Consider the following 23,782-nt stretch of genomic DNA (forward strand, 5'->3'; position numbering starts at 1 on the left):
TTCCTTGGGAGCAGAGCCCAGCCCCTCCTGGCTCCATCCTCCTCTCAGGCACTTGTAGGGAGCGATCAGGTCCCCCCTGAGCCTTCTCTTCTCCACACTGAACCCCCCAGGTCCCTCAGCCCTTCCCATCACACTGGGCTCCAGGCCCTGCACCAGCTCCGTTGTCTTTTAGCAGGCAAGGTATTGAGATTAGACAACACGTGTAGCATCCATGTTTGGTTTTGCCTGCAGCTGCCCTTCAATCCTTTTAACAGTTGTCTCCTGTTGGACACGGTACAATAGAAGTTAATACGGACTTTAGGAAGCCTATGCTAAAAGCATTGACTCTTCTCCATGAGTGTGAGTTTTTCACTTCACCCCACTGCTCCCAACCGTGACAGGGGATGCAAGGACCAGGAAAGGAGGACCAGACCCTCTCGCATCCAGTGACATCAGCTGATGGGGCAGGCCCTGCACTGGGCATAGGCTGAAGCAGCCACAGGTCTGCACAGAGCATCCATCACTACTGCCATGCTCAGGAGAGGAGCAGGGTCACCTTCCTAAGATGCCATTTCACAGCACACAGCACCAGCCACATCTGACCAACCCGGTCAGATGTTCAACTGAACACAGGCAAATGGACTCAGTCATCTTCTGTGTCCCCTTCTATAAGGAAAGCCTTGGCAGTCTTGAGGAATAGGAGACCAAAGCAGAGCCACATCCTGCAAGATCTGCAGGACTGGAGGAGGACAAGACACATATATCACCCCATCCAACCATGGGCAAGTAATTAATTTTTTGTTTAGATGTTTATATCAATAAAGTGCCCTCTACAAATGAGCTTAAATAGTGCCCTGTTTAGCACTGCTGCTCCTTCTCTGGGGACACCCCCCTCCCTGTGTCCCCAAGCAGGCTGAGTGACCCCCACTTTGGTGTCTCCATGTTAGAGTTGCCCACTTGTGAATGGGATGACAGCAACAGCAGCACACAACACGACAAGCACCATCAGCCTCTGCAGGGTGCCCCAGTGTCCTGGCACTGGGTACCCAGGGTGCAGCAGATGACAAGACCCCAGCCCCTGCCTCCCTCCTGGAGTGCTCAAACCTCGAGCTGAGAAGAAGACCGTGTTGTCTGGGGGTTACGAAGGGAACCGAAAGTCTGCAATAGAAACCAGGAGCTCCGGCACCATGGCTGGTGAGTGACCTCTGTGCTTGTTTCCTCCCCCAGCAGGAGGGGCAGGGGCTCCTGCTACAGCTCCATTGGCCACTGGCTCCAAAGCAGTGGCAAAAAAACCCAAAATCTGGACTGGTTCGGGTTGGAAGGCACCTTAAAGCTCACCCAGCTCCAACCCCTGCCACGGGCAGGGACCCCTTCCACTGGAGCAGCTTGCTCCAAGCCCCTGTGTCCAACCTGGCCTTGAACACTGCCAGGGATGGGGCAGCCACAGCTTCTCTGGGCACCCTGGGCCAGCGCCTCAGCACCCTCACAGGGAAGAGCTTCTGCCTAAGAGCTCAGCTCAGTCTCCCCTCTGGCAGGTTCAAGCCATTCCCCTTGGCCTGTCCCTACAGGCCCTTGGCCAAAGCCCCTCTCCAGATTTCTTGTAGATTCAGTTTTCTTTCATCCTGCCATGTCTATTTCCTAATGTAACCTTTACAATCCCCCTTATAACCCTGGCAGGAAAGGCTGACATACCAAGTGGCATAGCTATAACACATGAAAGCATACCAGTATTTCACAAGGTTCTTTCTAACCCACAAGAACCACTTGCCTTAACCGTGACATCCTGCCCCGGGCTCCTCAAGAGCAGAGCACCCAGATACCCATCCTCAAACTTTTTAAGCAGTAAACCAATGACACACAATTAGAACTGCTCAGGGAGCAGCAAACAGCAGCAATACAGCTATGCATGAGAAAAACACGTGTTCCCAATGGCAGCACACACAGGGGAACTGTGGATCCAACCACAAGTACCAGAACTGCCTTGGAGCTGTGTTTTTTTAAACCCCAAATTCCTAAGAAGCCAAATACAGAACTGCCTTGTCCAGACTATTGCAGCAGCAACCACTCAGCTCAGTAAATCTAATTAATGAGCCAGGAAAAAGTGTCATTCGTTTGCTAACTACTTCGCCCAGGGTTGCCAAATAGACAGATAAAGGATTTAGCTGGGGCCTATTCCAGCCAAAAGAGCTGGGAACCTGGCAGGGATCGCAGGAGATTAGAGGGCTGAAAAGAAACAGAGAGGGGAGAGGAAAGAAAAAAATCAAAATAGATTAGCACTTTGAGAATGCAAGCATGTAAATCAGCTTACGCTTGGTATAATGCCACCCTTGTGAGCGCCTGGCCATGGGTCTGATGGCAGCAGCACGAGAAGCCTCGGCTGAGCCGAGTTTTATTTGGGCTCAGGAATCTCACACCACCAAGTCCCTCACAAAACCAGCAGTTTTGTTTTTAGCAGCTTTGTAAATTCTCACAGGAAGCCAATTAGGGCAGACCTGGGAACAGAGGAAGATCCATAATTGCAATTAAGGCTTCAAAGAACTCACCCCAAGCGCGGCTGTTAAAATTAGAGCGAAACGAAGAACCCACAGGCTGGAGGAGTTTCTCACTCCCAGCACAACTCATCACCTGGCAGACAAGGAGCTCACCCCGAAGGGGACCCAAGACAATCAGCCCCAGGGTGCTGCCTGCCCTGCATGCACCTTCACTGGGGGGGGGCTCGGAGGCAGGCGTACCGTGTGCATGCATCAACCTCCTGACCTTGGCTTTGGGAAGAAAGTGCAGTCCTGTATACACAAAATCTGCCCCCCGTGACAATTCTGGTGTCAAACAAAGCCTTTGCTTCATCTATTTGACGTATCCAACTCCTGTGACCACTCCTAAAGCACGGCAGCATCCCCAGCAAGGACTGAATGGCTTTCCAGACTAGACTGCCTGCTGAGATTTGGAAATTGGGGTTAAATCTACTGTCAAAGTGATCCAACAGATCATAACCTCCCTCGCACCATCACAAATGAAGACATCCCCTTAGAATTTCAGCAGTAACCTGGATACTAAGAAACAGTGTCTGAATAGGCCAAATAACCATGTTCACATCATGGCAGAGCTGCTCTGCCTGTTTGCAGTCAAACCACACAACACAAACACTGCGACTGCACCGAGAGCTGGAAATCTGGCCCTGCAACACTCATGCTGGACTTCACTATCACACCCAGATGAAGGTGGCTCTTCTGGCTTTGCTTTGTCTTTCAAAGACAAAAAACTCCAGTTCAAGGTGAAATATCACCAGGGAGATGCTGTCCACACTGGAGGTGACCCTCACCCTCTTAGACAAAAACTGCAGTCGTTTGTCTTGGTTCAAGATTCAGGACCCAACCAAGCAGGTGACAGTAGCTGAATTCCAGCTTCTCTTATTAGCAACCACAAGACAGGCAAAACATGAAAGTACTCCTCTTATCTGCCCAAATTGAACATGATTTAGTCCATAGCCTGAGCCCGTTTCAGCCTGGAGTAGAGCGGAACAGCCCTACTTGCGGAAGTTCAGTCCTCCAGCAGCAGATGATCTAGATCAGGGCCTTCTGCATTGTTGAAAGATATCAATGATACCCACAGGACTGGCCAGACACTTCTAACCAGGACTATAAACTTCTTACGTCTCTGTGTATATATATTCCATAATCTTTTACCTATCTATAGCTGTATTCCATAACCTTATCTCTAGTCCTCCTCTTACAAAAAGGATCAGCTCTAGTGCTGGACTCACAACTGCTCTACCCTGCCTGTTCTCACGGCCAACACTAGTGACAGCACCTCCTCTCTAGACAACACTCCCAACAAGACCTTTTCTAACAGCCCCTCCAACCTAACTCTCTCTCTAAATAGACCATCATGATCCAGCAGACATGAGAGCGGGGTAAAGATGCAGAAGCTGCTCTCCTCAGTGGGGCTGCGTGCTCTTCAGATGCTCCAAAGCCCCTGGAGCTGCAGCAGCAGCACAGTCTGGAGGAGGAAAGTTCTGCTATAGCTGTATGTGGGACCCAGGAGCCCACAGGGGCAAAGTGACTGAGCCTCAGTCATCTTCGTACATAACATGCCCTTTATCACATCTACTTTCCCCCACATGTCCACAGAGAGCCCAGGGCTGAGTTTTCTTGGGGATTTTGCAGGTGAGGTTGGATCTGCAGGATCTGCCATGTGACCTTGGGAAGTCATTTGTGTGTTTGGAAATGCATTGGCTCCAGGTACTTCTGCATGTGCTGCTTTCCCTGTGGTGTTTCTGCCCTCCCACCGAGCACGCAGGACTTGGTAATCAAATGAGGTCAAAGAAAATTCCAGCCAAAACCCTGGCACCCTTCCCAGCAGCAGCCGTATGAGCGGCAAACAGCATCCAAGCAAGCACAGCTGGGACCTGCACGATGGCTCTCCCTCTCCAACAGCACAAGACAAACAATCATAGAAAGTGGGAATAATCCTGTGGGATTAAGCAACGTGCCACAAGCAGGGTTACAACCTAAGACAACACAGGGGCAAGCAATGACATGGACTGCTAGTTCCCAAGGGCAGAAGAACTAGAGAAGGCAACTCACTGGAATGAAGACTGTACAGCCTGCAGCCCACCCATCCTCTGCCTCTTGTGACGCACCAAGTAACTTCCCTTCTGAAGGGGAAGCCACAAACCATGCGCTGAATCCATCCACACAAACACATACCCCTCCCCACCAGGCAGAGCCGAGGGCTCCACCGCGGGATCATCCATTGAGATGGTTTCCAAGAGCAACCCACACTTCTGCATTTGCGAGAGATCTTACTTCAGCTTCCCGCGTGCTGGTGCCAAAAGGAGAAGTGCTCTGGAGCCGGGGGGAAGTTGTGCCACCGTTTCCTATTCTGGACGATGATTTCACTCTCCTGCCACATCCGAGAACCACACGTGGCACCCGCCGCGAGCTGTGAGGCTGTTAACATGCAAAGGGCTCTGCTTTGGGCCCAGCAGTTCCAGGAAACTCAACAGTCGTGTTCAAGAAAATACAAAAATAAAGACCACACACAAATGGTCTGGTCAGAAATAACCGGGCTGTCCCCGTGCGCACACAGGGCTGCAAGACGCTGGAGCACGGCATGTGGCTCAGCAACAGAGAGGCCAACACAGGAAAGGCACATGAAAGTTTCAGTCCAGGTCCCAGCAGTGACCTTCTGCACTCCCCTAAATGACAACACACATGGCTAGTTTGGGCTTAAGCATTCCTGGAACCCTGTCTTCTTCTTTGAAGGGGGTCATGGAATCATAGAATGGTTTGGTTTGGAAGGGACCTTCACAGCTCATCCAGTCCAACCCCCCCACAATGAGCAGGGACATGTTAACTAGATCAGGTTGCCCAGAACCACATCCAGCCTGGCCTTTGAATGCCTCCAGGGATGGAGCATCCATCACCTCTCTGGGCAGCCTGTGCCAGTGTTTTACCACCTTCCTTGTAAAGAATCCCTTCCTCACATCCAGCCTGAATCTCCCTCTTTAAGTTTAAAACCACCACCCCCCATCCTGTTTCAACAGGCCCTGCTAAAAAGTCTCTCCCTATCTTTCTTATAGGCTCCATGAGGGTCACTTCCCTCAGCCCCTTCCCACAGCCACGTACCACCGTCTTGTGATGGGGATGAGCAGATCAAAAGCAGCCAAGAGACCTGCTCCTCCCCACACGTTCATGGAACCGGACTCTTCTAGCCTTGATGCTGAAGAAACAACTACAAACCAACCAGCCACAGCCAAGTTCTGTAGGAAAGACTCTTTCCACCATTTATCACCAGTTTCTTCCAATTTGCTCAGGATGGTCACAGGGGACAGGACTTACACCCTTCCCAAGCAGCTTGGGTCTGTCTTCCAGTTTGGATGGCAGATTCAAGCATCACTCCACACCTAGGCAGCTTTCTTTACAGCTACAATAGCTTGGGTTTCTGCTGACACCAACTGAAATGTCATCCCCATATAGAGGGCAAAATCTCCTGCCTCGCTTCCCCAAAGAGTCTGAGAAGCCCCATTGCCAGAAGCTTTTGTGGCATAACTAAAACGTGGATCAGCTCTTAACCTACTCCCTGCTTAAAACTTACTGCCATAGCCTTATCACCAGAGAGGCACCTCTAAATATTTTTAGAGGTTATATCTGGTAGTACAGAAACTGCAGTGCATTTATTAGCAGACACATACTGACAGTGCCAAGGTCAAAAGACAACATCCATAATTTACACCTCACTGGGAGTTACTGAGAAAACAGAACATCCAAGAGCCATCACAAGATCTGCCATCCTCAGGAGCTCTGAGCACAGATGCTTGCATCTCCCCATAGCAAAAAGGGAGAATTTACTTTCTCAGATGGACCAAATCCTCACAGACAGCAAAACTTGGAGCAGAGGGAGCTCTATGGGCATGTTGAGTCAGTCCCTAGAAGGACACTCATGGGTTTGCAAGGCTGTTGTCTGATGGGTGATGGGGGGGAAAAAAAAATCAGGGGTGGTCAACGTTTGCTATTCTGGGACAAACTACTAAGGAAATTTGTCTGCATTTTGGTATCAGTGGCCATTCATGCTCCTCAACAGATGCACCAGCCTCAGCCTTTCAGATAATGGGGGTAGCTCGAATCTGAGAGATGGAGCTGCCTTTTTCAATGGCTGGTTAAAACAAGGGAAAGCTGTCAGTTGATGTGCCAGATTCTGGTGGATTGTGTCAGTTGTGGGCAAATTCACTTTCCTGAGCCATCTAGATCATTCCTTAACTAATTCATCACCTGACCCCACCATAACCAGCCTCTCCTCTTCCAGGGCTTCCTCCAGTGGGTAAAAGCTATTGGTAAGGAAGCATCAGTCTGTCAGGCTGCAGACTTCTCACCCTTCCCACTGCATGCACAGACAGCATTGATAGCAATAACCTGCTGCAGCCTCAAAGCAGTGGACCAAGAGAAGGTATCTCTCAGGTTTCAGCACTGCTGAGCAGGGCATCACTGCTGGGTAAGTGAATTAAGCAGGATAACTTGGTTCCCCTCCAGCTGATCAGAGAGGGAGAGAGAACCACTGGGGGATACAGGACTGACAGCAAGTCACTACTCACCATCATCTAAAGAATGTGCCATTACATGCCTGCAAAACGCTTTATCTTGACAAGGATTCAGATGACATTGAGCCATCCAGAGCTGGCTAATGGCTAGATGAGGTTCACTGTGCTTATGTCCAAGAAGGGGCTTATTCATACACACAATAACTGTTCATAGAATCCCAGACTGGTTTGTGTTAGAAGGGACCTTAAAGCTCATCCAGCTCCAACCCCTGCCACGGGCAGGGACCCCTTCCACTGGAGCAGCTTGCTCCAAGCCCCTGTGTCCAACCTGGCCTTGAACACTGCCAGGGATGGGGCAGCCACAGCTTCTCTGGGCACCCTGGGCCAGCGCCTCAGCACCCTCACAGGGAGGAGCTTCTGCCTAAGAGCTCATCTCAGTCTCCCCTCTGGCAGGTTCAAGCCATTCCCCTTGGCCTGTCCCTGCAGGCCCTTGTCCAAAGCCCCTCTCCAGGTTTCCTGCAGCCCCTTCAGGCACTGGGAGCTGCTCAGGCATGATGTGTATGAACCACTGACCCCTTCGTTTGCAGAGGATACTATGGGATCAACTTCACGGAGAACATGTGCTGCTCGTGATACTCTTAGCGCTCAACAAAACCCCTCTGATATTTCCAAAGTCTGTCCCTGTGCAGCAATAGCTGCAGCTGGATAAACTAACAGAAAGGGAGTCTCAGCAATGTGTAGTAAGAGCATTCTGGAAGCTACAATCCAGTCAAGTTCAACCAGCAGTGGATTAAAGACAAGTAGGTGCTGGTTTTGCAGTATCTCTACCACCTTTCTCACCAGCAGCACTGGCAGCAAGTGAAGGTGTGGGATGAAAACAAAGGAGACCCATGTTCCAGTTCTGGGGTCTCTCAGGAACTGGTGGGAGAGCATGAGAACAGCAGCAGCCCATCAGTGGGAGGTGCCACATTCAGCCTTTCAGGTACTTAATTTGCAGAGGGGACACAGCATCATCCTTCTTAACACTCCTTAACAGTGACCAGTAGTAGATGAAGCCAAGGGACCTCCCAGAGACAGATACTCAGCAGCAACTGGGTGGGAATTAAAGCATTTTGCATCAACTTTGCATGGCGCCTGACCTGAGCTCAAGCCGGTCATTTGGAGGTTTGTGGCTTCCACATTCAGGCCCGAATGAACTAACTCTGCGTTTCCTGAACAGCAGCAGCCTGGGACCCATCGCAGGCTCACACGACCTGAAGACACTTGCAAACTATTCTGGGGCTTTGCTGTGAGGTTGCAGTGTGAATGGGGCAGCTACATGGAGACCACGACCAGTGTTAGATCCTAGCAGCAACACTGAAGGGAGACTGCAACCACACCAGGGTGATAATGTCCAGCGCAGAACTGTCTGCAACCCCCCCGGCACCCATCCTGCACACTGAGACTTCCTCTTGACTTCTATTTAACATGTCCTTTTGTATGATTACCATTTTTCAGGACAGGATTTAGAGTTTTCTTGACAAACAGACAATGGGGGAATTCCACTCGCTCCCCCTTTAAAGCTCTGGTGTATTCTGATGCTGGGAAATACAAATCTCTATATTAGTCCCACCAAGCCATCACTGAGCACCACAGTTACAATGGTACGTTCTCTCTCAAAAAAAACCACTTCTCTGTATGCAACCCCAGTGACTCACTGCAGGTCCTTTCAACCAGAGATGCTCTTACCATTGGCAAGATGCTGCCTTCACCTCCATTTCCAGCTAAAAGAACCCCATGCTGTACCCTTCATTATTTTTAGCTCCTGTAACACAGCACTCTTGAACTGTTCAAGAGTTGAGCTTCAGGAATTGAAACAAGGAGGATTGTGACTCCCTGATGCTGTTAGAATAAGGTCTATCACTTTTTGGTTTCTGACGGAAACTTCAGAAATCCCATTCCTGGAGATGCTAACAGACAAGGTTCAAATTGAAGGACAGAGAGTAAATATGCCCTGCTCTGCTGGGATGAGAAACGGGATAAACTCAATTGCACCAATGACACTGCTGTAAAATGGAAGTTACTTGCGCCCACGTCCTTAAAAGCAGAAAAAGCAGCAAAAGGCTCAAATTTAATGGGAGAGGGAGAGGTCCCTGCCCCAAGGCCAGGGAGAGACCCTCCGCAGCCCCTCCTGCCCTGATGGCGCTTTCAGTCTGCACTCCTCAGTCCCCATTACCTTTCCAATCCTCCTGCCTCAAGGCAGATGAGCAACTACAGAGGTGTCTGGGAATTTCTTGGATTTCACCATTGTAAAGTACATCTTGACACAGACCAGTAACTTCCAGAAAAGGAAAAGAGGTGGAAAAAAAAAGGGAAAAAAGGGGAAAAAAAAAAGGGGGGGGGGGGGGAGAGAGAGAAAAAAAGGAAAAAGACAAGAAAAGGGGGAAAGTGGGGGAAAAAAGGAAAAAGGAAAGAAATTCCAGCCCTACTCTGTGCTTCTTTTTATCTCCCCTTCATCAACGCTTTGCTCACCTTCAGACACACGAGACCAAGGCCGGGCAGGAGCAGAGCCAAGCCCATACCCTGCCCTCCTGCTCGCACTGGCAGTAGCAGCGCTGCCTCAAGCGCCACGCAGCCGGCAGCGCCGCGGCACCTCCCTGGCCTGCCCTCCGCCAGCCTGCGGTGGGCGCAGTGACATGACCCAGGACACCAGCAACCTGAACACCGTTCGCCCAATGGGCTCTGGGGGGTTGGCAAAGCCCAGCTAGGGTCAGAAATGCCTCTTTTTCTCTTCAAAAAACCAACATAAATGGCACATACCTGTCAGGGTAAGAGAAGAGCAGGTATTTATACTCACTTTTCAGACAGGAAACATACTTGTTCCTGGCACCAATGACAAAAAACCCTTGCCACATGATGCAAGAGTTAATTTTACCTTGTATCAGTCTTTATCACAACAGTGAGGGTTAGAGTTTCACCCAACATCACAGTCAAGTTAAGTCCCAAGAAGAGTCAGGCTGGAGACAACGCTGGTGTTTGGCACAGCCTGGCTGTAATGGAAACTCCAGGGCTGCTCTTCAGGGAAGGTGGAAGTTCAGCAGAGAAGTGGCTGTGTCACAGGGGAGGACCAGGGGAAAACATGAAAATAGTCAGCAAATGCATCATTTAGAGGGGAGGGGGGAAGGTGTTTCCCCAGCTAAAGGCAGGAACACAAAGTGCCCCCACGCCAAGAGGGAAGTGAAGGACATGACAGAGCATTAGATGGTTCCTCCCAACACTCCCTAGGGTGACTGTTCAACCTGGTGGGACAGGACCACAAGGAGACATCCCTGTTGCAGGTGTTGCCACTCAGAGGAGGCAAAGGGGACAAGACTCCAGGTATTTCCATGCTCAGCAGGAGACAGTCTCCCAAAAGCATATGGTACACCTGGGGTTGAGGTCCATGCCCAGATGTAGCAGGCATCAGCTCCCTCCCAAGCTGAAGACTTCACTGAGGCTGAAGATGATGGGTTCCCTCCCAAGCTGAAGATGCTGCAGTGAAGCTTTCAGCTTGGGAGGGAGCCCAGCACCTACTACCTCTAGGCATGGACCTCAACTCCAGCTGTCCCACATGCTTTCTACAGCAGTTGCTGTGTACATGCCGCTTCTTTGGAGATTCTTCTTGGGAATAATCCATTTTCTCTGTGCCAGGTTACACGTGGGTGGCATGATCACATTTAGGACGGCACCAGACACAAAGGGAAACAACGATACCACAAGACCATGAAAAATTCTCATCAGCCATTCTCTGTTCCACGGACCCAGCACTTCCCTGTGCCACTCCAAACATTTCCTAGGACTTCTTCCCCCTAAAAAAACACATCACATTGCTCCCTATTCTGCTACGCTGGCTCATGTGGAGGGGTGCTGGGGTTTGGGGCATTTGGGTTTGGTTTGTTATGGGTTTTGCTATTGCCAAATTGTCTGTGAGCTCCAGTTAAGTCCAGGGAGCAATCTGCAACAGAGCAAAGTGGCACAGAGCACACACAATGAAGGGTCCCTCCCAGAGGGGACCCCAACCTCTGCCCCATGCTGCCTTTCGCCCCCGCAGCTCCCTTGCAGTGAAGGGCAGTAAGAGCTGATGCTAATTCCTTCAGCCTATTCGGAAAAACAAGTTTACACGGGAGATGTCAATTGGCTCCGTCCCTGCTTAACTCCTCCAGCTGTGAAACAAAGTGAGTGAGAGACAAAGCACTACAAACAAGCAGCGTGACCATTTCAGAAGGCTTTTTGTGAGCTTTAATGCCAAACCCACTAAATAGATTAACTTACAGCATAAACAAGCAAGTAAATCTTTCCCCCAAGGCCCTGTGTATCCAAAGGAAGCTTTAGAAGTTGCTTCCTGCCATTGTGGAGGCCCTGCTGGGAACTCGGGAGCCTTTTCAGTCCCTGGCTTGGTTGCCCAAAACCTTCCATTTACTTCCAGCACCGCTGGCTGCAGCACCACAGCAGATAGATGATGGCAAGGGCGGTTTTGACTGTTCCCTACCCCCCTCAGGCCAAGGGCAAGTGGACTGCGATTCACAGAAAGATGTGAGCCCTACTTCGGCCAGAGGAGTCAGTACAACTGCAGCACCACCATTACAACTGATGAGAAGAAAGGAAGTCTCCAGACAAGGAGACAGACCAAGGAGAGGTGTGCATCCATCCAACAGTGGGACAGGCAGCAATGGCCAACCCCACCAGGCTGTGCAGCCCCCGAGCATCTTCAAACAACCCACAGTGCTGAAATATCACAGCAGCATCCACACATGCCACTTGAGAGGGGAATGATGAGCCTACAGCATGAAACCTTTCGAAACCCTCTGTTAACCTCCAGGAAGAAGCAGCTCAAGTTGTGCTGGAGGCCACTGCTGCATCCCAGATGTGCCAGACCCTGCAGATGTGAAGAAGGGCAAGCTGCACAGAGGGAGGATGCTGGGACCGGAGAGCTCAGGGCAGTCCCTTCACAGCAAGTGAGGTCCAGTCCCTGGACCTGCCCTGAGCTGGACCATCCTTTGGCCTCGTACAGCCATCAGAGCTACATCCGTATCAGCTCAAAACACTATGGAGAAGATAAGCCAAAAGGTGTCCTCTTCTTCACATAAAAGCCCTATTCCACCACTCTCCATCCCTTCTCCTAGCTTGATAACTGTATTAGAAGGTGCTGTGGCAGCTGTGAGGGGCACTGAGAGCATCCCTTCTCTGAGGTGCCTTCAGCCAGGCTGCCACAGCCCCAACCAGCGGGTGTCTCACATGCAGACCAAGCCCCCAACCCCCCCCAGTCACACATCACAGGATCAAGGAGGGCAAGAGCCCATGCAAATGCAGCCTGAACCCTTTCCATCCACGTGTCCTCCCATGACAGGGAGGAGCATCACAGCACACAGGGCCCTTGTCCCCACAGGGACAGTCCTCCATCTCAGCTGTTCACTAGAAGCCAAGCTCCTAGGAAGTGGCAAGTGCCCAGTTCCAGAGCCAAAGGCTACTCCCTTCATCCTAAAGCATCACACTCACACTGGTGTTCCAATTGGAGACCACAGGGAATAGGCAGGATGTGATTAAATACTTGCTATCCTGCCATCACTTTTGAACCCAGCACTATGATCTGGCAGCTCAAAGCCCACCACAAAGGAGATCCCCAGGCTCTGGGTGTGCTTTGTACCAGCAAAAGTGGATTTAGACCCATGTAGCCACTCCTGCACATCATCTGAGTTCCCTAAACGATTAGCACCCACCATTACTCAGACCAGACAAAACTGGGAACAATTCGCATCTAATGAGCAGTCCTTAGGGGTCATTAGGCTTGTTGGCTTTGATTGCAATGCAGCTAATTTATCCAGGGAGGTAAGCCTCAGGCAGAAGACCTCTCAGATAAGCAAGATTCATGCATAGGGATGGGGAGCAGCAGGGATGCTGTCCAGCCTGGGTCTGCAAGGCTGGAGTTTGCTCGGTCACTGCAAAGCCTTTGCACCCGAGAGCTGCTGTAACTCCATCACGTGGAGGGTGCAAACAGCGTGGGTACTGATTTGCAAGGTTTATTAACACAAAGACTCCGAGAATGAAGAAACATTTGTGAAGTTTCACATGTACAGGTTGCCAGAAACAATGAGAAAAGGGAAATGCCACCTGAAAGGATGAGAGCTTGTGTGCAGAGGAGCCTCCGAGCTGTGGGTTTAAATAGACATAGAGCGATGGGGGAAGCAGCTGAAAGGGGAAGAGTTTCATCCTGATTTGAGACAACAAAGAATGGCCTTTGCGGAAGGAATGAAAAACACTTCTGCAAGCTCAAGACTACACCATCCTTCCTAAAGCGTGCACACAGCAGCCATACACACACATTTACGGAGCATGGCACTGAACAAGCATTAACACAGTATTGAAAATACCTTTAGAGCACAAAACCCTCCAACGCAGGAGAAAAAAGATGACGAATTCCCTACTGCAGCAGCTGCTAAGGACAGTCACAGGACGGGATTGAAGCAGAGCTCTTCCTGCTCAGCTGGAGCAGCACGAGGCAGCCGGCAGCAGTGTGACCAGGGAATCGATGCTGCAGCACCTCCATTCCCAGGCACCCTTGTCACATGAGCTGCTCATGCCAGGCTCTGCTCACTTCTGCTTAAACCCACCCCAAAAGTAAGAACCAGCAGCATTTTTAGGAGCACCCAAGCTGCTTCCCAGTGGAATTTTGGTCAATTTTGGTCAAAGCATTTGAGGGAAAGCCAAGCCCCATCCCCATCTATCTTATAAATGCAGATGATCCCCCTGCAGCACCAAGAAACCTTAATCATAGGGTGGTTTAGGTTGGAAAAGACCTTAAAGCTCATCCAGCTCCAACCGCTGCCACGGGCAGGGACCCCTTCCACTAGAGCAGCTTGCTCCAAGCCCCTGTGTCCAACCTAGCCTTGAACACTGCCAGGGATGGGGCAGCCACAGCTTCTCTGGGCATCCTGGGCCAGCACCTCAGCACCCTCACAGGGAAGAGCTTCTGCCGAAGAGCTCATCTCCGTCTCCAATCTAAATCCACCCTCTCTCACTCGTCACAGTGCCACAGGACAGTGTCACCCAGGTAGCGTTTTCCTATTTCCCCTTTTAACTCAGCAGCAGGGTCACGCTCACATCTGTTGCCTGAACCCATCTGCAGAGCTTTCCCCTGCCCACCTGGAACCCGCATTACGGGAATGGTGCGGTGCAGGTGCGAGCGCTGAACCACATTGCAGCCCCAGGGCTCCCTCTTACCAGCAGGAGACTGAAACCTGAGTGACCTCTCAGATGGGGCAGGTCACAGTTAAGTACAGCAATCGCGTGTGCAAGGACAGGACAGGAGACAAACACAGCCAAGGCTGGACCGTGAAACCCCGCCACACTGCTCCCAACCACACCATGCTTCCCACAGCATCCTGCTCTTCACACCGAAAGAGCCAGCTCTTCTCCAGCTACATCTGCAAACTCAGCTGAGCACCTCCCATTGCACCACGCTGATAAGGGACGGATCATCCCACCGCAAGCAGAAGTTGCCTTTCTTCTTTTTCAGAGGCAGAGCTTGAAATTAGAGATTAACAAGTCTGAAGGAGCTCATGCCTGGCCACTCATGTATTCCAGATGCACATGCTATAATCGCGGCTTGCCAAACAGGATACGAGGCGTAAGAAAATAGAGCATTTTATCTTCAAGCTTTTCCAAGAGGGTATTAGAAACAATGGAGAGGAAATACAAAATTAACACTAGAGAAGAGCAATTGGCAGTGCCCCTCACGAGCCTGTTCTTCATTACAAGACTGCCTATTCAGTAGCTTTCATTAGGAAAATCGCATCACAGAGCCATTCCCAACAGTGTCCCTATTTCCTAATTAAGCTTCACCAAAGAGCCACGTCTTTCACGGCACACACAGTCACAATTACCATTTCATCGCACCCTGGCTGCTGAAAACCCTGCAATTACAGCATCCGAGGAGTCACACATTCGTGTCATCGGGGAGACAAGTTCTCATGTTGTGCTAATTGGTGGCCAGAGACGAAAGAACAACGGGAATGTTGGGTTTTGGTCTCCATGCTGGGAAAGGCGCTCGGGAGCTGCAGCCGCTCCCCAGGCTCCCACCCAGGAGGCCAGTGAAGAGGGCTCAGTGCCAGCAGGTCCTGACCACCCCTCCGGGCTGCAGCACGAGGCGATGCCCACCGTGTCCTCACGTGTATCACACTTGTGTCACCAGGTGAGCTTTGGGGAAGGCGAACAGCCCCAACCCAATGCATGCAGAGCAAGGTGGACACAACCTTGGGTGGTTTGCCTGGAGACTCCCAACAATGGCTTTGGGTGGGTGAGACACTTGCAAAGAAAGGGCTGGCAGTAACAAAACTGTCCCCACACCACCTCCAGCCATGACAGATAAGGATGGGGATTCCTGAAATACTGAGCCTCTTAGGGAAGCAGAAGGGAAGCCTTGTAGAGAGGAGGGAGAGAACATGAGTTGGATCTACACAGCCTGGACTGCACCCACAGGTCATATTTTCCTCCACTGCAACCAGGAGTGACATTTCCAGCCCAAAACACCTCCCTGGCTGAGCAGGGCTGCAGAGTTCAGATGCAACAGGGGAAATCTCCCATCGTTCACAACCAGCCTCGGGGCACTCACCTGGGCAGCTCCCCCCCCCAGCAATCCCCTGCACAATTCCCCACTTGCAAAATAACAATGCAAAAACCGGGCAGCCCCACCACGTCAGGCACAGCTCAGCGATCACCCGAAAAAGAGAAGTTGAAACTACTCCAGGTGAGCTGCAGCACAGCGAGGCTGCAGCGGACCCCGTGCCACTGAGCGGGTATCACAGCCTGGTCTGGAGCATCACCCTGATGGCAAAGCCACTGCCACATTGGGCATCCCTCAGCCCCGAGGGTTGCTGCAGTGCAGGGAGCAGTGCACAGTCCCCCTCGCCCAATGCTTTTGTCTGGATTCAGTTCTTCTTTTGCTGAATGTCAAAATGAAGATGTGAATTTTGCACTGAAAGGCACAATGTGACAGTTTTAGTTTGGTTTGCTCCAAACTGGGGTGCCCTGATCTGCAAGCGGGGAGGAGGGACTGTCCAGCTGGACCATCTGACTGCACCATCCTACTGTACCAGAGGTGCAGGGCCGTGGTGAGTAGCCCCAACCCCTACCCCAAATCAATGCACACTGCCATTACAACATCTCCAACACTTCAACCCCTTCTTGCCACAACTGGGCTGCAGAGCTGCAGAGAGCAGAGGAGCGATGGCCACACCATACCAGGGAAGGCAGACTCCGAGCTCCTCCCATTTCAATCGCACAGGACAGCACTACAAGGCTGGAGCTGGCAGACCCCTGGCGCAGCAGCTCAGGCTCTGCATCGGCTGCATCCCTGCAGAAACCTGCAGAGCATCCCCCCAGCCCAGCTCCAAAGGATGTGCCCAGACACTGCCTGAGCCTTCTGACTGTAACGGGGGAAGGTAACCGCCACAAACCACCACTGGGCTCTCACTCTTCTTATCTGTCTAGGTTTAAGCTCTCATCTGAGCAACACCCAGAGCTCCGAAACACTTTGCAGCCATGCTTCGGAAACAATTTGCAATTGCATCCAAGTTTTCGCCCTCTGACGCACACAGGATTAAAGCATTGACATCCTGCATGTCCCTGCAGTTTGCAAGTTCTGCATCAAACCAGGAGTTATGAAATTAACCTAAACGGGGAAAAAAAAAAAAAAAGAAAAGAAAAGAAATAAACTGCAGCTGTTGAGCATCAGCCCCTTCAACAGCAGGGTGAGGAGCAGCACCAGCAACTGCCCGAGCATGGTTTTGCTTCATTGAGAGCAGCAGCACCAAACCCAAGCCATTAGCAAAGTTAATGGGTGCTGGGGTAACAGCAGCGAGGTTTTAATAAACATGAAAACAAAGATCTGCAATCTCTTTTCTCCCACTTTCGTTAATGATTTGAATCAGCCTAAGCCTTTTCCTCCCTCAGGGCTTACAACCTGCTAAACATCCTTTGGGGCGGTGGTTGCAGAAGTGAATGTGGCAGGAGGCCAGGCTGCCTTCAGGCACCCTCCATCACTGGTGACACCCATAAGGCCACAGAAGCACCTGGTGCAAGATGCTCCTCTACATGCACAGCTCCCAGCACAGGCTGGTGATGGAGCAGCACAGGGACACCTCAGGGCTGGTGCATGCTCAGGCTCTGATGCCAGAGGAATGACACGCTGCTGGGCTTGTCACATCCCAAACCACATCCTGTTGCCAAAGCAGAGCCCTCCCAAGGGTTACACCTCCACCCGCTTGTGCTATGGGGACCGGGCCGAGGGTAACGGGAGCAACGGGCCACTGATGGTGCCTCCAGCCCAGCCAGGAGAGCTCGTGCTGCAGTGACTCGTCGCCGAAGCTCCAGCCGGGTGCTGGAGAGCCCCCGGGATTTCCCAGGGACCCGGGCACGGCCGGGTGGTCCCCGGGGACCAGGCTGGGCCCATACCTGGGCCCGCAGCAGCTCTAAGGGGCAGCACAGAGCAAAACAAGTGCGTGGTCTAGAAACGAGCCTGGGCAGTGGGGTGCACCCCCTGACGGGGTGACCTCGGCTCCCCCGGGAAGGGCACAGCCACAGGCTGTGCGGGGACCGGGGGGGACATGGTGCAGGGCACCCCCTTCCCCTAGGGCTGAGGACACCCCACTGCTGGGTTGAAGTGGAAGCCCGTAGCCACATGGACCCCCCCCATCACAGCGGGTTCATCCCCGCTCCGGTTACTTGGACACCCCGTTTATAAGTAACTCCCCAAAAGCTGCACAGCCCACTCCCCCCCGGGCACACCGGGTACTCCTCGAGTGCACGGACACCCCGTTATAAAGACACTCCGGTTACAAGGAACCCCTGCTCCCCCGCTCCCCCCGCTGACACCAGGTGTACAAACATCCCTCGCTCCCTCGGCCACCCCGGTAACACGGAACCCCCGATTACCCCCCACGGGGGGTGCAGGGACCCCCAGGTCCCCACCTGCAGGGCGGCCGCCGCCAGTGCTCCCAGCCCATCCTCGCCGCGCCCGCCGGGCTCCGCTCCGCTCTCAGCCCGCACCGCTCCCGGCGGGCGACACCGGCAGCACCGGGGCGGGGCTGCGGCGAGACCCGCCCCACACGTGTGCACCGCCCGGCCCTGACACCGCCCGGCCCGCCCCGACCCATCCGCACCCGCGGCATCCGCCCCTGCACCTGCCCTCCTCTCCACACACTCCTTCACCCACCCCTCCGTCCATCCATCCATCCGTCCATCCATCCATCCGTCCATCCATCCATCCGTCCATCCATCCGTCCGTCCATCCATCCGTCAGTCCATCCATCCATCCCTCCGTCCATCCATCCATCCGACCGTCCATCCATCCGTCAGTTCATCCATCCATCAGTCCATTCATCCCTCCGTCCATCCATCCATCCATCCCTCCATCCGTCCATCCATCCATCCATCCATTCATCCATCCATCCCTCCCTCCCTCCTTCCCTCCATCCATCATCCCACTCCCTGCTGTTCATCCAGTTAGCCATCCCCTCAGCCACCTACCCACCTACCCTGACACTTATCTGTCCTGCCACTACTCTTCCTTCCACCTTTCACTCTTCCATTCATCCACCCCTCCATCCATCCAGCCAGCCATCCACCTATCCATTCTTCAGTCAATCCACCTCTCATCCATCCCACCACCCTATTATTTGTCCATCTACCCTTTCCTCCATGAATTTCTCCTTTCCCTCTGTCCATGCACCTTTCCAACTCTCCACCTGCCACTCCATCCTTCCCTCCATTCATCCACCTGCTCACCCTTCCAGCCATGCACCCCTCCATTCCCTCTCTCTCCCTATGTATTCCATGAGTTTGTTTTCCTTCCATCCCCTCAGCCCCTTACCCCACATCTGCTGCAAAACTCCTCATCACCTCGCTGTCATAGAATCATAGAATAGTTAGGGTTGGAAAGGACCTTGAGATCATCCATTTCCAACCCCCCTGCCATGGGCAGGGATGCCTCACACTAAACCATGTCACCCAAGGCTTTGTCCAATCTGGCCTTGAACACTGCCAGGGATGGAGCATTCACAACTTCCCTGGGCAACCCATTCCAGTGCCTCACCACCCTCACAGTAAAGAGCTTCCTCCTGAGATCCAATCTAAACTTCCCCTGTTTAAGTTTGAACCCGTTACCCCTTGTCCTGTCACTACAGTCCCTAATGAGGAGTCCCTCCTCAGCATCTTTATAGGCCCCCTTCAGATACTGGAAGGCTGCTATGAGGTCCCCATGCAGCCTTTTCTGTCAGTCCAAAGCCGCTACAGCCCAGGCTGAGTGCTACCACGGTGGGGACACACTGCTGGTTTCTGCTCTGGTGGCACCTGGGAATGGCCATTTCCTGCTGCCTTCAAGGCTGATCCTTACAAAGAGCCTGTCTCTGGCAGTGCTCACCCTCCTGCCTTTCCCTCGCGCAGGGCCTGTGGCCAGATCCAGCCCAGCCTCTCTCTTGGGCAGGGGCAAGAGCCTGGCTTTGGGTTCCTTGGTGGGTTTTGGCTTCTCGAAAGGGAGTGACTGCTGCTGGTGATGCTCTGAGACTCGGGAGCTGCTCAGGGGGCAAACAGATGGGGTTTGCAGCGAGATCCCAATGAAGTTTAAGATAAGCAAACCCAGTCAGAGCAAAACTCCCCTTTAATAAGGGACCCACTGAGGAAGCACCCACCATGCAAACCACACCGGGTGCTCCAGGCCCTGGTGCCCCTGCTCCAGCTGTGGTGCCAAGGCATTGCCCTGCCCCATGTGCAAACCCCAGGGTGGGGAGATGAGGGCTCAACTTTCTCCAGCTAAGCAGCCACCAGAAATTCCAAAGAAATCCTCCAGCAGCAGAAAGAGCAGGAAGGCAAAGTCTCGTGTCTGTGTCATGGTGCCACCTGCAGAGCCCTGCAAAGTAGCCAAATATTCCAAAATAGCCAAAAAGTTGGGGTTATTCAGCCAGAAGAAGAGAAGGCTCCTTAAGGGGAGACCTGAGAGCAGCTCCAGTGCCTAAAGGGGCTGCAGGAAATCTGGAGAGGGGCTTTGGACAAGGGCCTGTAGGGACAGGACAAGGGGAATGGCTTTAACCTGCCAGAGGGGAGACTGAGATGAGCTCTTAGGCAGAAGCTCTTCCCTGTGAGGGTGCTGAGGCGCTGGCCCAGGGTGCCCAGAGAAGCTGTGGCTGCCCCATCCCTGGCAGTGTTCAAGGCCAGGTTGGACACAGGGGCTTGGAGCAAGCTGCTCCAGTGGAAGGGGTCCCTGCCTGTGGCAGGGGTTGGAGCTGGATGAGCTTTAAGGTCCCTTCCAACCCAGACCATTCTAGGATTGTATGATTCTGTTCAGGTGGAGCAGGCTTTGTGCTGCAACCTCCTCCCTGCTTGGGCTCTTTACACAAGCTTTAAAGGCTGGGTTCAGTTTTTGGGATGCCAACCTGACCTTTCCCATCCCTTTCACCCTATTCCCACCTTCTGGTTCCAGACCCAGCTTTTCAGACATATTCCTGAACCAGAGAAGCCAGGATATGTCTGAGGGGTTAAACCTGAGGAAGTCAAATTTCTCTGGGGGTCAGAGCTGCAGCTTCCATCCCCTGCCGTCCCCACGTGAGGTTCTGTGAGCGGCTTGTTTTGCTCCTGGGGCATGCTGCAGCCTGAGGAAGTCACCAAAAATGGTGCTTCAGGGGCAGAAGGAAGAGGAAGAGCTCAGGGAGGTGCCGAGCCCCAGCCACTGCCAAGGAGGCTGCTGCAGCTTGCAGGGACAAGAGTGACAAACAGCAGTGTAGCAGCCACCTCAGGAGAGGGGTCCCGAGTGGAGGCACCTCTGAGGGAGCTCCTGGGAGCAGGGCACTGGGCTCCTCCTTAGAACTCAGTTTCTTATTTGAGTTCAGGAGATCCTGGGGGCACCGGTGCCACTCTTCATGGTGACAGGGCGGCAGTCAGGAGGGATCCCAGGGCTTTTAGAAGGGCCACATGGAGAGCAGGGGAGGCAGCCCCAGCTGCTCCCCCCCATGGAGCAGAGCTGCATTCAGGGTGACTGAGGTGACACCAACAGCGATGCCTGAAGCGACCTCCAGTCCCAGCACATCTCCAGGGCTTGGTTCCTACCCCTCAAGCTGCACAAGGGCAGGAAGGAGGAAGCCGCAGCTGTGCTCTGGTGACACCTTTTGGGTTCTTGGTACTGGAGTAAACATGCCAGATGCAAAACACCGACCTGGGTAAGCTCCCTCTGCCAGGGAAGTGTGGAGCCAGCTGGCTCCGATGGGAAGCTTCGTGCTGGAGAGGCACAGGCTGGCACCACTGCTCCACCATGGACCTCACCTGGTCCTGTTTGTCCTTCCACAGCTGATGCAAGATAAAAAGACCCAAATAGCAAACCGTGAGTTCCAGCTGAGTTGGCAGAAAAGCCCCAGTGCAGGTTCAGAGGGCAGAGAGTTGGCCCCATCACTGCTTCCAGATGCTCAAGGGACACCTCCTCTGCTCCAGAGGATGCTCAAAGGCCAATACAGGGCTGGAGAGAAAGTGTACAAATATAAACGTAGTATTTCCACAAGCAGCTCCAGAGGGACTCATGGAAACATTGTGCTGGAGAAGATCAAAGTAAATTATCACAGAAAGTCCTTTTGGTGATAGCAAGTGGCTTCCACAGAGAACATTTCTAAGCGAATCAGGCTTCTGACATAAGCAAAAGGACTGGGGTGCATGAGGGCCGGTGAGCTAAAACATTGCAGCCATTCTGCTTTGACCAAATCCTTTTTCATCTCCAAAATGTGAACTCACAAACCCAAGTCTCCTTTGCCCAGCTTCTATTTTGGTTCCGCATTCTCCAAATGAGCACAAAAGCACCTTTAAATGGTTGCTGAAAATGGGACTTACTCCTAACTCACAGAGATGCTCAGAAATTCATCACAGTTCCTATTCCTCTCTACTCAACGCATCTCTAAACCCTGTATTTGTACCACACATACACATACTTTCCTGAATCAACACGTTGCTGAGTCAGGCCTGGCAGAGTGGAATATCTCCATATATCTGTGGTCAATACCTGGAAAATGACTGTTCTGTCTCAGATCTTGCAGTACAGATTTCTGCCCAGAGCACAGTATTTATAGGCCAAACGTAAGCACATTGCTGAGGGTGTGAGGCCATCAGTCACACTACTTAGCTCACTTGGGAACGCCTAGTGTCAAAAATGCTCACAATTCAGGCAGAAAGACAGGTCTGTGAGCAAAGGCTCATCCCGCAGCTCATGGCTGGAGGCTCACCACCTCCTGCTCTGCATCCCCACATCCTCCACAGCAAAACCAAGAAAGGCTTCGGTGTTGTGAGGTTACAGACCCAGCAACTGCCGCTTCCTGCAAAGGTTTCTTGTCAAAGACAGGGGTTTTTCCTCACCCCTTCCCGCAGCGGTTCCCATCTGTGGGACAGAGGCTCAGGACAGCAGGGATGGGGATGCTCCTCCCCTGCAGCAGGTTTCAAATGGGTTCATGCAGGCAGGAGCTGAGTCTCTGCCCTGCTGACCCTTCACATGAAGGCCCCCTCTCCACACTTAATAACGCTGGTTTCTCTAAGTCTCCTTGTGTGTGGCTGTGAGTTCCATTGGCCAGGGTCAGTTCCCCCCCCACCCTGATCCATCTCTGCCCAGAAGCTTCTCCCCACCCCAAACCCAGCCCAGCTGCTGCCCTTCCACTTCTGCAGGAGGCACAGAAACAAAGCAAGAGCCTGCCAGCATCCTGGGATGCAGCAGGCAGTGGGATGCAGGACTTGGATACACATCGTCCAGGAAACAAGCAGGAAGAAAGAACAAACCAGGCCAGGTACAGGCTGCCCTCTCAGCCAGAGAGGGGCTGGGGTGTTCTTGCTGGGCTCAGACCAAGCCGCACACTGGAAATCTAATAACTCAGCTCCCAGAAAATGCCATGGATTCACCAGCTGTAGGCATGGGCAGCAACTGCAGACCACAGCCAGCGCATCCCCATAGGATGTGTTCGCTGCTGTCCAGACTGCAGGTTTCCACCAGATCTGGGATGTCTGACTCTGTCCTTACACAGCTATCAAGGCCATTGCATGCTGCTGAGCCTGTGATTGCAGAGGCTCGGCTGCCACAGCTCTAGGTGTGCTCGTTACTTCCTCCTCCCTACGTTCACATAATGACAGAGCTTCACAGCCCTGGTAGAGGGACTTCGTGGCCTCTCCCCGCTGCCCACACAGCTTCAGAGGGAAGGGGAAGCAGGATCCACTGAAGAGGGAACCTGGTTCCCCCCATGACTTGTGTTTTTCTTTTCTCTGGTGCAACTCAAAGGATACTGAAAGATTGCTCAACACCACCTGAGTCCAGCCCTTGAGAAATGAAAACAAGCCATAGACTTGGGTGCCACCACAGCAGATCTGACCCCAGATGTTCCCCTTCCACCTCCCATGTATGGGTGAAAATATAACCCTATATGACCTGATTCGGCCAAGTGCCGAAGGTTTCCTGGCCTGCTCTGGGGAAGAAGGGCTCCAGAGCTGTCACACTTTGGGCAGGCGAACCCTTTTCTCCTCTGCCCTGTGCGAGGGCTTCAGGTGCCTGGAGCAAAGCCACGTTAGCTCCCAGTTCTCTTCCACCTCCCTTTTCAGGTGCCTTCTTCCACAGAGAAGGTCTGATCCTGCTCTTGGGAGATCATGGCTCAGCTCCCTGTGCTGCCACTGATGCCCTGGGGCACATGAGCCCTCCGGGCCTCAGTTTCCCACCAGTGATGCAGCAGGTCTCACTCTGTCTGG

At 52.7% G+C, this 23,782-nt stretch overlaps 1 protein-coding gene across 1 annotated transcript in view; it reads right to left on the bottom strand.

Moving 5' to 3' along the window:
- PIK3R5 (phosphoinositide-3-kinase regulatory subunit 5) overlaps window positions 1-18,093 on the bottom strand; it is a gene marked incomplete at its 3' end in the record, with an annotated part of 56,538 nt that extends 38,445 nt beyond the window's left edge. The window contains exon 1 of the mRNA XM_080629396.1: window positions 17,999-18,093. The remainder of the gene's footprint in view (window positions 1-17,998) is intronic.
- Window positions 18,094-23,782: the final 5,689 nt, after the last annotated feature.

This window comes from Psittacula echo (genome assembly GCF_963264785.1).
Source record: "Psittacula echo genome assembly, chromosome: 14".
NCBI lineage: Eukaryota > Metazoa > Chordata > Aves > Psittaciformes > Psittacidae > Psittacula > Psittacula echo.